This window comes from Tamandua tetradactyla, chromosome 25, assembly GCF_023851605.1.
Source record: "Tamandua tetradactyla isolate mTamTet1 chromosome 25, mTamTet1.pri, whole genome shotgun sequence".
Lineage (NCBI taxonomy): Eukaryota > Metazoa > Chordata > Mammalia > Pilosa > Myrmecophagidae > Tamandua > Tamandua tetradactyla.
In genome coordinates this window covers 3,528,678-3,544,683 of record NC_135351.1, presented here as the reverse complement: position 1 = coordinate 3,544,683, position 16,006 = coordinate 3,528,678, and the positions used below count along the sequence as shown (strand labels likewise).

Genomic DNA, 16,006 nt, shown 5'->3' with positions numbered 1-16,006 from the left:
AAAAACAGTATGTGCAGAGTCTAACATTCAAGACAAAAAATATTTGTGTAATAGTTTGTCTCTTTGCTTATTATGGTCTAGTGTCAACATGTCTAAATATGTCTGGTCCCCCACTGACCAAATGCCTCTTTTTTTCTTATTACCTAATTAAAAAAAAAAATGAATTTATGCTTCCCTACCTAGCAGTGCAGATCTGTACCTGTCACTGCTGATACCTCCAAGTTGTGCTGGTGCCTCTATAGGGAACTCTAAATGGACAGTGAACCATAGGGAGTTACAGATATGATGCGAGAAGAATATAAGAAACCTATGATTCCCCTGCTTTGTGTTTTCCATCCCTTAATATTTTATATATATGTGTGTATGTGTGTGTGTGTATGTATGTATATTCCTTATCAACAATTATAGCAGTGTTTACTAATGACAGACAATACTTAGAAGCCATCCTTTATCTCTAATTATTATTGGCCTTTGAGTTTGACCTTTCTTGAAAAGTATTTCATAAACTGTGTAAAGTCCAGATCAAGTATGAAAAACATTTATTAAAGAGGAGGCAATGTTACTTGCTTGCCTTGGGTAGGTGAAGGCTCATTTGTACTCATTTGTTTTCAGAGTATTGCCTATATTTACATTTCTGTGACAGGAGAGAATAACAGAAATGGTATCCTGAGAGCCAAGTAATATTATTGTGGAAGGAAACACAATTGCCTCATTTTATAGACATTTGTCTTATCCCCATTCTCTGTCAGATAAATGGTTTGAATCAAAGGCCTTTTGAAGATTTTCTAATTTTTCAGTCTTTATGTTGGAATGGCTACAAGCCAATACTGTTTTGAATCTTTTTTTTTTTTAGTTACTTGGAACTCTAAATTTTTATGAAGTGGCCCTGCTTAACTTCTTAATTATCAGTACAGTTCTGAGATGAGATGGAAGTTAAAGAGAAAACTTAATCTAAGAAATTTTAGTATGTTGAGCATTATCAAATATAATCATGGACATTGTCTTTCTATCAAATAGCTCAGTGTATCAACTCTAAAATATAACCCACTTATAATATAGAATGATGTAGGATTAGTAACTTTTAAAAATGTTAATAAATCATTTCTACAGAAAAGAAGTTGATTTCAAAAGGTGATACACATCTCTACATTATTTCTCATGAGTTGTCCATTCTGATATAAATTGAAGGTATTGAACTTGATACTCTCCCATAACAGCATTATAACCCTCATCTCTCCCTCCCTCTCCCCCACATCTCACTGTAGAAGTACAAGTAGTGTCCAGAGATCCTTACAAATAGTCAGAGGAAAGAATCTGACTATGGGTTCTCAGAAGAGATAAGCTACCTGGTAAGTATAGATGATTTCCTTGCCATTCCCCAGTGTCTGTGATTTTATCTTTATGCTTATTCATGTGTATGTCCTTGTAAAACAAATATACAGTTTAAGATTTTAATTATTCTGGAGAATCTGAAATTTTGGCAGAAGAAGTAAAAGAGCTCAGTAATATACTAAATTTATAAATGAAAGTATATCTTATTCTTTAAACTGTTAAATAGTCCTACTTAACCTCCCTCCCTCTTCAGTAAATGTTTAGTGAACACCTGTCATGTGATGGGCACTGTTCTAGATCCTGGTTGTTTTCATTTGCTAAAGTGGCCAGAATGAAATATATGAGAAATGGGGTAGCTTTTAGAAAGGGAATTTATTCTAAATTCTGAGATATTGAGCTGTTTGTACATTACATGGTCTTTCCCAGAAACTGTGGGTATTTGTGTGACACTTGAGACTCAGAGTTAGAGTCTGAAGCAATGAAAGTCAGCAGTATCAAATACAGGAACTGTTTAAAAAGTTGAAAAAGTGATCAGGAATTGAGTAGAGATATTAATGAAATGATATGGATAAGACTAAGATATATAAGTGCATTTCCTAATTTAACTTGTGTGGTCAGTTTAGTTGAACACCAAAAGTACGTGGAATCTTGAATAGGGCATGAAATTTTGTTCGTTTGTCCAGGTTAGTGTGATGCCGCAATAAATTCCAGAGTGATTTGGACAGTGAATAAAGAAATATTTGTAAGTCTCCTCGGGGGAATGGGGAGAAAGGGGGAAATATTCAACTTCCTCATTTGGGGAATTTTTGATATTCTTGCAAGCAGTGGAGACAATCAAATCAATAGACCAAACCCTCGATCTTAGGGTTCACCCCTAAGAAACTTATTCCTACAAAGGGTAGGCTAAGCCTACTTAAAATTAGGCCAAAGAGTCACCCCTAAAGAACCTCTTTTATTGCTCAGATGTGGCCTCTCTCTCTAAGCTAACATGGCAAGTAAACTCACCGTCCTCCCTGTCTATGTGGTACATGACTCCCAGGGGTGTACATCTACCCAGCAATATGGGACAGAAATCCCATGTGATGTTAAGGGATTGAGAAAACCTTGACCAAAATGGGGAAGAGAGAAATGAGAAAAAATAAAATTTCAGTGGCTGAGAGATTTCAAACAGAGTTGAAAGGTTGTCTTATGCATTATATACATATTCCTTTTTAGTTTATGGTGTATTGGAGTGGCTAGAGGAAAGTACCTGAAACTGTAGAGCTGTGTTTCAGTAGCCATGTTTCTTGAAGATGATTGTATAATGATATAGCTTTTACAGTGTATTTGTGTGATTGTGAAAACCTTTTGTCTGATGCTCCTTTTATCTAGGGTATGGACAGATGAGTAAAAAATATGGATAAAAAATAAGCAAATAATGGGTGGACAAAGATTAAACTAAATTGGGTAGATGAAAATACTAGTTGTCAGTGAGAGGGAGGAGTAAGAGGTATGTGTGAGGTTTTTCTTTTTTCTTTATCTTTCTGAAGTGATGCAAATGGTCAAAAGAGGATCATGATGATGAACACACAACTATGTGATGATATTGTGAGCCATTGACTGTACACCATGTATGAAATGTTTGTATGTTAGGAATGTTTGCATGTTAAGTTTTATCAGTAAAAATATTTTAAAAATGGAATTTATTAAGTTGTATGTTTATACTTCTAAGACTATAAAAATGTCCAAACTAAGTCATCCAGGTAAAAATACCTTGACTCAAGAAAGACCGATGGATCCAAACACCCCCGTCAGCTGGGAAGGCACGTGGTTGGCATCTGCTGGGATCTTGGCTTCTGATTTCAAAACAGCTTCCCTGGGAGCATTTTCAGTATTTCCAAATGTCTGGGTCCCCTGTTGGCTCTGTCAGGTATGAAGCTTTTTTCAGATGGTTTCCTTTTAAAGGACTCCAGTAAGCAACCCACCTTGAATGGATGGAAACAAATCTCCATGGAAACCACCTAATCAAAAGGGCCCACCCAAAGTTGGGTGGGTCACATCTCCATAGAAACAACTTAATCCAGAAGATCCCTTAATACAGAAGGGTGGGCCATGGTGGCTCAGCAGGCAGAGTTCTTGCCTGCCATGCTGGAGACCTGCATTCAATTCCTGGTGCCTGCCCATGCAAAAAATAAAAAAAGATCCCACCCAACAATATTGAATAAGGATTTTCTGGGGTACACAAGTTTCAAACTGGCACACTGGTGAAAGAGACAAAGAATTTAATATTTGTCTTTAAAAAGCTTACAACTGTGAATGACAGATAAGTAAACCAAAAGCTACAATGGATTGTGATAAGAACAGGTAGACATATGCATGGGATGACTGGGAAGATGGGAGAGAGGTAGCTCACCCCTCAGTAGGGGGAGACTCAGGAAATCCTTCCTTCTTGAAGTTTGGCATTTGGGAAGAAAAATGTGGATAGAAATGTTTCTCACAAAGAGAAGGGGATGCTCAGAGAAGGAGAACTGGCCTGGGCTTGCTAAGGGAACTGCACACAGTTAGGTGGGGCTGGGAGAACTGTGCCACTGGGAAAAGGGCATGAGGAAAAGCTAGCAGATGCAGGCAACAGTTCCTGGAGGAATATTTTAGCTTCTATATTCTTGAATATAGCAATATTCTTGTTTCTTTCTATTCTAGAGCCATTGAAGAAAGGGAGGGTTGAGGATTGGATTTACATTTAGAAACTACAGTTTTAGGCTAATTTGGAGGGGAAAGAAACCCAGAGCAACAAGAGTATCTGGTAGCCATGGCAGTAGTACAGAAAAGAAAATGGCAAGGTCCTGAACCAAATGAAATAGTCAGCTGATGTGAGACTTGTGCCTCTGTCAGGACTCTTTCTTTAGAAATGACAAAAACTCACACTAGTCTCAAGCAAAATAATTAAATGAAGTTGGACTGATGTTACCAAAGTGTGGGAGTTGCAGGGCTGTATCTAGCTGACTTCAGGGAAAGCTGGGACCAGAAACTCAAATCTTTGGGATTCTCTTTTCTGTATAGGCCTCATCTTTTCAAACATTTTCCTCTATGAAGTCAGAACTGTGATCAGTAACAGCTTCAGTCTCACCACTCTAAGGAAAAAAGTTTTTTTCTCCCAACTCCGTTTCCAACTTTGCATTAGGAAAAAAGGGAATGACTATAGCTGGCCTTCCTTGATCAGGTACCTAGTCCTTCAGCAGTCATTGTGGCCAGGAGAGTGCAATTTCTGGGATCCAGCATGGGTTAGGCCCATCCTCTTGAGTAAGTTGTTGCAACCAGATGGCAGATACCTGCCTCTTCTATTAGAATCAGACTAAAAGAAAAGACAACACAAAAACATCTATTGGGCGGGTTTGTTTCCCAGTGCCTGCCCATGCGAAACAAAACAAAAAAGTGTCCATTGGGGGTACTGCAGACCAATTATGGTCTCTTAAAGGTGAATCTGGGAATTATTTAGGAGTGTTGAAGAAGTAGAGCCAAATATACTTGAATAGCAGTTAACTGTGGAGAAAATTAATGAGAAAGGAGTCAGTGATCACTGCTAGGGCAACTATGTAGTGTGATGTTATTCAGCAGTATTAAAATCCAGAAAGTTGGGTCAACTCAAGGTAAAAGTAGACTAGGATGAGAGGGCAAGGTTTTATCATACCTGGTAAACAGGAAGAGTAGGGCACACAAAATGATTGCCAGACAGTAAGAGCTTAGCTTGAGTTGGAGAGTATGATTAGAGCAGGCACGTGATTGTTCTCCTGTACCTCATGGGAGAAAAGACAGTGGGTAGACAATTGATTTGAGGTTTTGCAGAATTTGTGTTTTGCAGAGCTAGAGCCAAGGACATTAGCAGCAAAGTGATGGAAACAATGGCTCATAATATAAAAAGGAAGACAATAAAGAGTAGGGGTACCTGAATTATCATATACCCCTGAATCATCAGAAGACTGGGATTTATAATGTGCTTGAAGAATAAGTGCAGTGGAATCGGGAGAGTAAAATCACAGTGGAGATGGAAGATTAAAATATTATGGTCAGACATGGGGATATTTATATTTAAAATTTGCGCGGTGGAATGAAAGCCCTCTGAAGAGAACATCTCCAAACTGCCTATCTGTGTTTGTGTCCTCTTTCTACCTTCTCTCCTGTTTACTTGTATGGAGTGTTGGTGCTTCTTTCAAAGAGGCCAACTCATCATTTTTCCAGAAGCTCCTCTCTGTTATCACCTCCTCAAAGACATGACTCCAGGAATTTTCTGTCATCACTAGATTTTTCCCTTCACATACAGATAATACTGCTTTTTCTTCCATCCTGAAATAGTCTTCTCAACCTCACTTCTTTCTTTATCTTACAGCAGAACTCCTCAAAAAAGTTGTTCATACCACTTATTGCCTCTAAAATCTCTCTGCCATCCTTCCCCCTTTCTTTTTAAATGTAATTATGGGCATATTTATTAAATTATAATGAAAAAAGTTTAAATACACTTACTAGGACATTATTTTTTTTTAATTATCTAAAGTACAATCAGTGGCTCTTGGCATAACCACACAGTTATGTGTTTACCACCACAATCAATTGAGAAAATTCTCATTTCTCTGAGGAAAAAAAATCCCATACTCCTTATTCACAGGTGGCTTTGGTATAGTACCTTTGCTACAATTGATGAAAGACTGCTACACTGTTATTGTTAGCTATAGTCCTTGGTTTGCATTAATTGTATTTTTCCCATATACCACCCTATTATTAACATCTTGTAATAGTGATATACATTTGTTTTAGTTCAGGTAAGAGGTTTTTTACATTTGTACAGTTAACATAGTCGTCATCCACATCAGGTTTTGCTATGGTTTATCCTCTAGCTTTCCCTTCTAGTGACATAGATACAGCCCTAGACTTCCTCTTTCAACTACTCAGCATTGTTAATTACACTTACAATATTGTACTACACCTCTACATTTCCAAAATATTTTCTGTCTACCTCCTTAAACATTCTTTATACGTCCTCAAGCATCATCTGCCCATTCTCTGCCCTCTTTCTATCTGCTGGTAACCTATATTCTAGATATTAACTACCAGAGTTTGCTTACCATTCTCTCTTGAACCTTCACCGATCGAGCTTTTGTCCCCACTCCTCTGAAACTTCTAATCAAAATAACCAATCCAGGGGTCATTCTTCAGTCTTCATTCATTGAATATTCCCTCCTTGAAACACATTTTTCAGACCATCATGATAACACCACACTCTTGGTTTTCCTTCAGCCTTACTGCTTACTTGTTTTCCTTCTTCTTTGCTGGTTCTTGACCTCTAAGCATTGTAGTAAACTCAGTTCATAGACCATTTCTATTTTCTTGCCTAATTCTCTCTCTTGGTGGTCTCAGCTAATTCTCTCTCTTGGATAATAGTCTCAACCATCCAACCGTGATGATTCCCAAATGTGTTCGTTCAGCCAAGACCCCTCCTTTGAAGACCAGACTCATATATTAAGATTGACTTTAGAATAAGGACTCACCCCAGGTAAATATTTTATGTTTATTAGTTTAATAATAGTTTGGTTAGTTTGTCAAATAATACAAATACTTAAAATAAAACTGTGGATTATTCTTATGTCTGTGGTTTAGATCAGCTTATATATTTAAGCTAATACACATATATATTTGGTTTTAATTTTGCAATATTTTGTCTTCATCAGAGTTGATTTGTTTAACTAAGGCAATGGGTCCCAGTGGGGTGCAGATTCCCCCCACCCATCCACCCACCCAGAGAACATAGTCTGGAAACATTTTTGATTGTCACAGTGGAGGGGGAGGGAGCCAGCAAATGCTCCTAAACACTATATAATGCACAAAGCAGTGCCCCCTTCCCCCAACAACAAATTATCCTCCCCAAATGTCAGTAGTGCTGTGGTTGGGATTTATGAATTTGACTTATCTATTAGTAAAACATACATTGAGCATTTGGTGCAAATAGCAAAATAGTTTGAACCTTTCTCTTTAAACACATATTTATAAATAGTTACCAAAAGGTGGTAGCTCTCCCCAACAAATGCGCATTGTGAATGGTCTTCTTTTAAGCCTGAGATTCCTTTAAACATGCCTGTTGGATTTTGAGTACCTGCAGTTAAACAGTGTTGCTTTTGGCAGTGCTTGGTGAACAAATGAGGTATAATCTCTCTGATCTCAGTGGTGTAGTCAGTCAGCCATGACATTCTCAGTGTCTTTTCTTTCTACACCCTATCTGCTCCAAGCCATGGCCCAGGCAGATCTCAGCAGGGCAGCCTGAGAAGACCACGTGCGTTGGAGCTGCAGATGGTAGAACAGGGAGAACTGCAGGGCCCCAAGGCATAGGTTCATGTGGGGTTCAGAATAAGTTGGAATGAATTTTGTTTTCCAATGAATATCGTCCAAACTGCCTTTGTAGTTTATCAACTCCCCAAAAATTTTAAAATCTAAAACTTGTAGACGAAGTACTCGGCAGTGGAATAGAATTTTTATTAGAGAAATTATGGTTACTTTACGTATTTTCGGAGTACTACCAGGTTAAATTTTACATATATTTATACACACACACGTACAATCATTTACACATGTATGTACACAAACAGTATAAATTACAACACATTTAATGTTACATTGCTTCTTAGGAATTAGTATAATAGAGGACTGTAGGCAAATATGAGTTTGAAGAAAAAGTAATTCTACTTAATATGATAAACAGAAGAGTTGTCCATAGTAAGACTTAGTGTATCCCCTCAAAGTTTCTTCATTTGCTTGATCATGAGAGGATGTCCAATAATTTTTGTTTGTTTCTTTTTTCTTTTGTTTTTTTCTTTTTATTTTTGGATGTCCAGTTTTTATATATTTTTAAAAATCTCTATTGCAGTGATACATGGTGGTAAAGATTATAATTTAATATCTGATCAAACGCATTCATTTTAACAAATGTGCTGCTATTTATGTCTTAAAGGCAATTCCATTATTTCAAGTTAATGCTGGTAATATAAGATATAATGAATTATAAAATCTATCAGTTCTCCGTTTTTTCAACTTTTGTTTTAGAAGGTATTTGAACATTAGAATATCATGTCAGTGTACTTTATGATACTACAGTAGAAAGTTCAAGTCGGCCATGAATGTGCATATATTAAATTTTAATATAAGGATTAGGCCTAAGAACAAAGTCGGGAAGTTAAGAATTTGGCTTCAGTGCTGTATTAAAGTCACCTCGTGGTGCTGCTGGGTGGAGTGGCCTCCCAGCAGCCTTGATCATCTGTCCATCGTGAAGGGGAAGAGCCACAAAGACAAGATGATCTTGTGATTCCAGATTCCATAAGGAGAAAAGTGTAGTTTGCTTGTTGTGTGAAAAAATCATTACAGGCCATTTAATTTGAGTCAGAGAACTTGTGTGTGCAAAAAATGGAGACAAGTTTTAGATTTATTTGTTCCTGTTGTATACATTTACCCACACTACACGTATACTCCATATAACATAAAACATAAATGGCAAATTATTCTGAACGTCTAAAGTGAAAATAAAACTAAACCTGTACTTAGGATGACACAATTATTCTCATATTATCCACATCACGCAGTGCAAATACAATTTCTTTAGTTCTCTGAATCTATCTTGTTCCTGACAGTTCCCCTCCCACTGGGTAATTGGGGAATACTGAGGATATCAAAATGTTTGCCTACTCCTGTACATCAGTGTGCTGTAGTAACATTAACAGGGCATAGATAATACACAGTCTCTTTAATTAAAAATTAGCTCAGATTCTGGTCTTGGAAGGCACCAATATGGAATCTCAGAACCTTCTTAACCTGGAGATGATGGAAGGAAACAAAGAGTCCTAGGTGTTGGTACCTCATTGATCTATGAGACACAAACACAGACCCTCCCAGCAGTAAACTTTTATCTTCAATGAGGTTTCCTGGTTTCCAGCGGGTCAGATTAAGAAACATGAATTCTTAATATCATTCAAAACACGCGGAAACAAATCACCATAAGTCAGAGTCAACAGATGTAAAAGGAAGAAATTAAATCCCCAAGAACTTCAAATATTGATATCACCAGATTCAGAATAGGAAGTAACTAAGGCGTTCTTAGACAAATAAAACATGAAATCACACATGCAAAAACGTAAATAAGCAAGCGACAACCAAATATAAAAATGCCCAGGCAGATTCGAAAGTGAGCCAAAAGGACCTCTAGATATGTCAAATGTAATTAAGTTCTTAAATGTAAATTAAAAGCTAAATGACTGGCTTAAATATAAGATTAGACGGCTGAAGAGAAATTAAATGGCTCTAAGAAAATTGCCCATAATTTTACAGAGAAGGGCAAAGAGATGAAAAATATATTTTAAAATAATAATAATAAGAGGATTGGAAGGTAAAACTACCCACAAAGGAATGACAATTAGACTGGAAGCAAAAATGAAAACCAGAAGACAGGAGATTAATATTAGCATACTAAGAGGAAATTTGCAACCTAGAATAGTGTACTCAACAAAACTACCTTTTAAATATGAGTGTGGCAGTTTCTCTACTTTAAAGGAACTTCTAAAAGATGTATTTTAAGAAGAAAGAAAATTATGCCAGAAGAAAGATGCAGGAATAAATGATGAGCAAGGAAGTTGGTAAACATAAGGATATGCACAGCATTTGCAGTTCAAAATTTTAAATAGATGTAGATTGCCTGAAGAAAGAGACTAGAATAAAGGAGTTATTCATACTAACTGATGTAAATTTACAGAGCTAAATGGGGTGGGGGTGGGACTTACTTTATCATATTTAATTAATCTTGTACAACTGGAGACTATTGGCTATTGTGCCCATGAGCGATATACAGTTACCCTTAAGAAGATTTTAAAATAATATAACAATTACCAGAGTTATGTCTTATATATTCTCAAATATTCTAACCCTTTGTCCTTGTACTGTGTTGAATAGTGGACCAAAAAAAAAAAAAAGTTCCAATTTCTGAAACCGTGAATATGACTTATTTGGAAAAAGGGTCTTTGCAGATATAATTAAATTAAGGATCTAGAGATGAGGAGATTATCCTGGATTATCAAAGTGGGCCCTAATTCAGTGACAAATGTCCTTACATGAGACACAACAGGAGGCACAGACACACAGGAGAAAGCCATGTGACTATGAAGGCAGAGATTCAAATGATACAGACACAGATTAAGGAAGCAGCAACCACCAGAAGCTAGAATGGATTCTCCCCTAGAGTCTCCAGAGTGAGCATGGCCCTGCTGCATTTCAGACTTCTGGCTACCAGAACTGTGAGAGGATTAATCACTATTGTTTTAAGCCACCCAGTTTGTGGTACTTTATGATGGCAGCCACAAGAAATTAATACCATCTTTAAAGGTTAAATTTTATTTTCCTCGAGAGGAACAGATGAAATTTAAAAAGGTAATTTAGTATCTGCTGTAAATAATTTTGAGGGTAGTTTTTTAGGTATACCATTTCCTCTTGTTATCTTTAAGATGGCATTTAAGCATATGTGGGGAATGGCAACTATGGCTTATTTGATCTTGTGTTGACAGAGAGGCATCTGGAGTCCTCTGCCCATATGGTACACTCTGGACTCCTGTTGGTCTCAGCTCCACAGTTGCTGGTATGAGTGCTCCCTTGTCTGTTAGCCACACAGGTGGGTCTCATGCCAGGGTAGCTCTTACTGGTATCTGCTGCTGGTATAGGTCACAGCCTTCTCTGTCCTTTAGGTTTGGTCAGCACTGGTGGCACTCTGAGTGAGTTTGCTTCACTCCATTCCTCACTGCCATTAAGACTGTAAACATAAACCCTCCACCCAATCTAAGTGTAGCCTATGTGGTCTTATCCCCCAAGCCTCAGCTACAGGGAGTCCTCCTCCCTACCACCTCAGGTTCCCACGGTTCACCTGTTGGCTCTCATGCTGCTGTTCATGCCCTGCAAGAGACTCAAAGTATGTTCACTGCCCTGTGCCCCTCACCTTGATTCCTGACTTAGCTATCTTCATGCACATCACCCAGAATGCTCTGGGTGGCATCCTAAAGAGATCACTTCAGACTCTAAACCATGAGTAAGGGTAAAGACTCCTCCTCTCTGTACTTTTTCCAATTGCTTTGACTCATTATCTTGTCTCAGATGCATTGGTCCCACAACATCAAAGGATCATCTCTCCTGCGTCTACTCAGTTCCCTTTCTACTAACCTTGAGAGGGTGGGCTTTGACCCTTCCCTTCTCTTCCATTCCTTCATGTACTTTTATAACAGGATCACAGCCTTGTGCCTGGCATCAAAGCCTGAAGGGCTTCTCCAGGGGAAGCTCTGATCCATGATGACCTTGAGTTTTGATATGCCACAATTACCTAGAAAATTATTTCTCTATGAGGACTTCAGAGTTGCTTTCAAACCTACTGTCTTGTTACAAAATCCTATTTTGAATTATTGTGAATGAATGTTAATTGTTTATTTTTAAATTCCAGATCTAGTTCTTCTGATCTTCCCCTACTTGGGCTTACTGTGGAGAAGGTCATATAAAGAGAAATGCAAACGAAAAAACCTTCATTATTTTGAAAAATTAACCGCAATGAAAATATCCCAAGCAATTACTATTACTACTACTAGAAGTTACATTGGTCAAGTTCTTTACAGATGGATGTAGTTTCTCATTTGATACTTAGGAAACTGTGCATTATTATCCCACTTTATAGATAACACAACTGAGAAGTTAAACCATGTGTTTAAGATAAAAGCACTCATAAAAGTAACAGAATTATTGAAAACTAATGTAATATGTTGGCATTAGTTCCAGTATTCCACCTCAAAGATCTTATTCTAAGCCTGTTTCTTGGTTTCCCACTCCCACCCAAAACCCCCTCCTTTAATCAGTGCCCACCCATGCTCTTTGCTCTAGTGATCAATTTTCTTTTCACCTGAAGGTTTCCCTTTGTTTCTTGGAGACTCAGCTGGATTTAAAGAAATGATAATATTTAATCCAGCCTATCATGATGTTTTTCTTGTCTGCTATCTTGTTGAAACAGATCATCTGTTCTTTTCATTCTATCAGTGCTAGAAAAATTCATGTTCTCAGTCTTAAAACTAATGCTTAGACTAAAACCCTTCTTTATTGATCTGTTTCTTATCAGCTTGCAATTATGTAGTTGCTCTTTTCTTTCTCGGTATAATGAATTTACATTGGAAAACTTACCCAAAATGATTCAAGATATGTTTATTAATGCTTCATCTGTGTGAGGCCACAAGCCTGCCTTTGGCTGCTGCTGTTTATTTAGATCTATTTTCAATCTTAGACTTTGAAAATCAGCGAAATAAGAGAACTTGTCATAAAAGAACTAAGAAAGCTATACTTTTCATTGAGGCTTAATTATAGATATCATCAACATTTTAATGTTATAATTATAATAATGACTAACATTTATTGAGCACTTGCTAATTGTATTACCCAGATTTTCTCAAATACCAAATCTGTGTGGTAAGTACTTTTAATATGCTTACTTTACAAACAAGGATATTAACTCCTTACATTTCTGTAGTGATTTATGTTCTACATGTTGTTTCATTTACATCAGTGTACCTTGTGATTAGGCATTAAAAACATTGATATACCTGTAGTTTGCAGAGAAGACTAACTTCAGAACTGTTAAATGGTTTGTGCAAGCTAACACAGCCAGTAACCAACACCTTCCCTCTGCTCAGTTCGTTGGGCTAACTTTTCATTTATTGGTCCTGCTCCTAACTAGGGCCTTCCAGTTTAAGGCTCTTAAAAATCAAGTATGTATTTAAAATAATTATGAGGGTTCCATTATCTGCATATGCTATAATTCACAACCATTTAAACCATCTAAACTGAAGAGGAATATTCCCACTGTGCGCTGTGGGCCAGTGAAAGCAATGAGAGGCTAGAAAGCAAGGGAGATGGATTCCTTGCCCTAGCTGTCGTTCAGCCTCTCTTTGCCTCTCTTTCTTCACCTGCACGTTTGGCGTGGTTGGACAGAATGACCTCTAGCATCTCATAAAATCATGTTCTATGATTTTGCATGGTTCTTCCCCAAAAAATGACAGTCTTGTGATAAGGAGTAAAATGAGGAAAGCAAATAAAAACTCAAAAATCATCTTAAGCTCCCTAAGAATTCACTACTGAAAATATGGTTGAAAAATGACATATGAAATTAACAATCTGATATTATAGGAAAAACAGTTGCATTCACAGTAAAATAAAAAAGGATAAAGTACTTAGGAACAAATTTAACAAAATGAATACAAAACATTGTTGGAAGAAATTTATAAAGACCTAAATAGAAAGAAATCCTGTGTCCATGGATCAGATGACTTATTATTGTTAAGATGTCAGTAATCCTCAAATGGACCCACAGATTCAGCACAATCACTAGCAAAACCCAATTACCTCCTCTGTAAAAATTAACACACTAACACTAAAATCTGTGTGGAAAGTCAAAGGACTTGGAATAACTAAAACAGTTTAAATAAAAAGGACAAAGTTGGAAGACTCACACTTCTCAATTTTCAAACTTATTACAAAACTATAATAATCAAGACAGAGGTATTGGCATATCCATGCAATGGAATATCATTTGACCATTGAAAGGACTGAAATACTGATTCATGCTACCACATGAATGAATCTTGAAAATTTTATGTATGCTAAATGAAGGAAACAATTCACAATAGACTACATATATATATATATAGTTCCATGTATATGAAGTATCCAGAATAAATAAAACTGTAGAGGCAAAAAGCAGATTAGTGCTTCCCTAGGGCTAGGAGACTTGGAAAGAAATGGGAAGTGACTGGTAAAAGGTATGGGAGTTTCTTTGTGAAATGATGAAAATATTCTCGAATTGATTGTGGTGGTGGTTACACATGTCTTTGAATATATTAAAAACATTGAATTCTGTACTTTAAATGGATATATTATATGGTTTATGAATTATATCTCACAACTGTTATAAAAAGAACATTTCAAATTGAATTTTGTTAAGAACTAGAAATTTCAAATAGTATTGGCTCATTATCCAAACTGACTTTTGGATCCAAATAAAAAGGGTTAAAAATTTCTTAGCATAACATTCAAGTTCCTAGTAACCTAAGAACATGGGCTTTGTAGTCACACAGGTATTGATTGTAAATCCCAGTTTATCCCCATTTTAGAATTATCAGTTTACATAGCTTCGCTGAATGCTAGCTTCTTCATCTACAAGGTGGGAGTAGTAATAGTTCATAGCTCATAGACTGCTCTGCAAGTTAAAGGAGCATTCTATCTAAAGAGCTTAATGCTGTGCTAAAAATGATAGCCATCATCAAAGATACTGTAGTCATGGTTGTGATAAGGCTTAAATGGATGGAAAAGGATGCTAAAGTCTCTTGCCCTTACATTAATACTGTCCCTGTCTCACAACTAATTAATCCCTTCATGATCTCACGAGAAGATCTCATGAGAAGTTCTCGCCAGAAGTTGACAGGTTGGATTTCTTAATGTGTTCTGTGAATTGCTGAGGGAAATTGAAAATCTGGGTTTTTATTGTCTTTTTTTTAATGATGAGGCTCTGGTATAAATGTGTATGCCAAGTTTGTGTAGTAAATTAATCAAGTATGTGTTTGAACCTGATCTGGACCATATTCTTACAAATATTACATATTTCTATACAAAATATAGAAAACCTACTTTAAAAAAGTCCCCTTATTCCCTTACCAGTTTCTCTAGAAAACTAAAAGCTTTCATCATAATGTTTGCCTGTGGTTCATCTGCAAAAGTACAAAGCTGAAATTGTAGTAATGTATCTAAGCTGTTTGCTAAGAATGTATCTAAGCTATTATTGACTAGCTAATATGTATATTATTACCTGGAGAATTTGGCAAAAATGGGATTCTCTGATAATCTTACATAGATATAGGAACTTTCATAAAGTTGCCTCTGAAGTACCTTTTAACTTTGTCCTTTATTTTATTTTATTTTTTAAAACAGATTGAGACTTTTGTTAAAGACCAGAGAATGTTAAAACTATTTTGGTACTCTCCTGAATTTATGGTACCTTTCATCCAATCATTTCAAAATATTTATACAAAATTCAGGAGCTCTTTTCTGTAGATAACACTTGAGTGAAGTTTGAGGGTGGCAATGCAGTGTGTATAATACAGGGAAACGTTTAACTTGGAACTGTATCATAATTTATAATGGGATGTCTCTGCAGGTTTCCAAACATGAGTGATTACCACTTATTTTGGTAAAAGAAAGGTTTCCCAAATAAATTTCTTTTGTGTTTCCTTTAACTAGTTACACTCTATGAACTAAATGACTCTTCCGTTCCCCCATGGGCCCCCAAATAGTTTTATTAATAGAAATATATGATATTTGCATTCTTAAAAAAAAAAAAAGCAGGGTGGTCTTAGATGTCTGTCTTCCATTTTGGCATTTCCCTTTATATAACCCTTTTGAATTTTCTGTTAAAAACTGACATTCCAGTAACTTTTCTTTGGCCTAATGCCTGGGTTGCATATTGAAGCAGCATATTAGGAATGTTAAGATGTTCCCCCAAAGAAAAGTATTTGTTATGAAAATAGAGCTGATGTGACACCTAGAATTAGAGCTTCTTAACTTGTCTAAATGACGGTTAATGATCTTTTGCTTTTTC

General features: G+C 36.5%; 1 protein-coding gene across 1 annotated transcript in view; it reads left to right on the top strand.

The window, feature by feature from the left end:
- The window catches only part of GMDS (GDP-mannose 4,6-dehydratase), a 738,355-nt gene that overhangs the window by 401,130 nt on the left and 321,219 nt on the right, over positions 1-16,006 (top strand). The gene's annotated exons all lie outside the window — the stretch shown is intronic.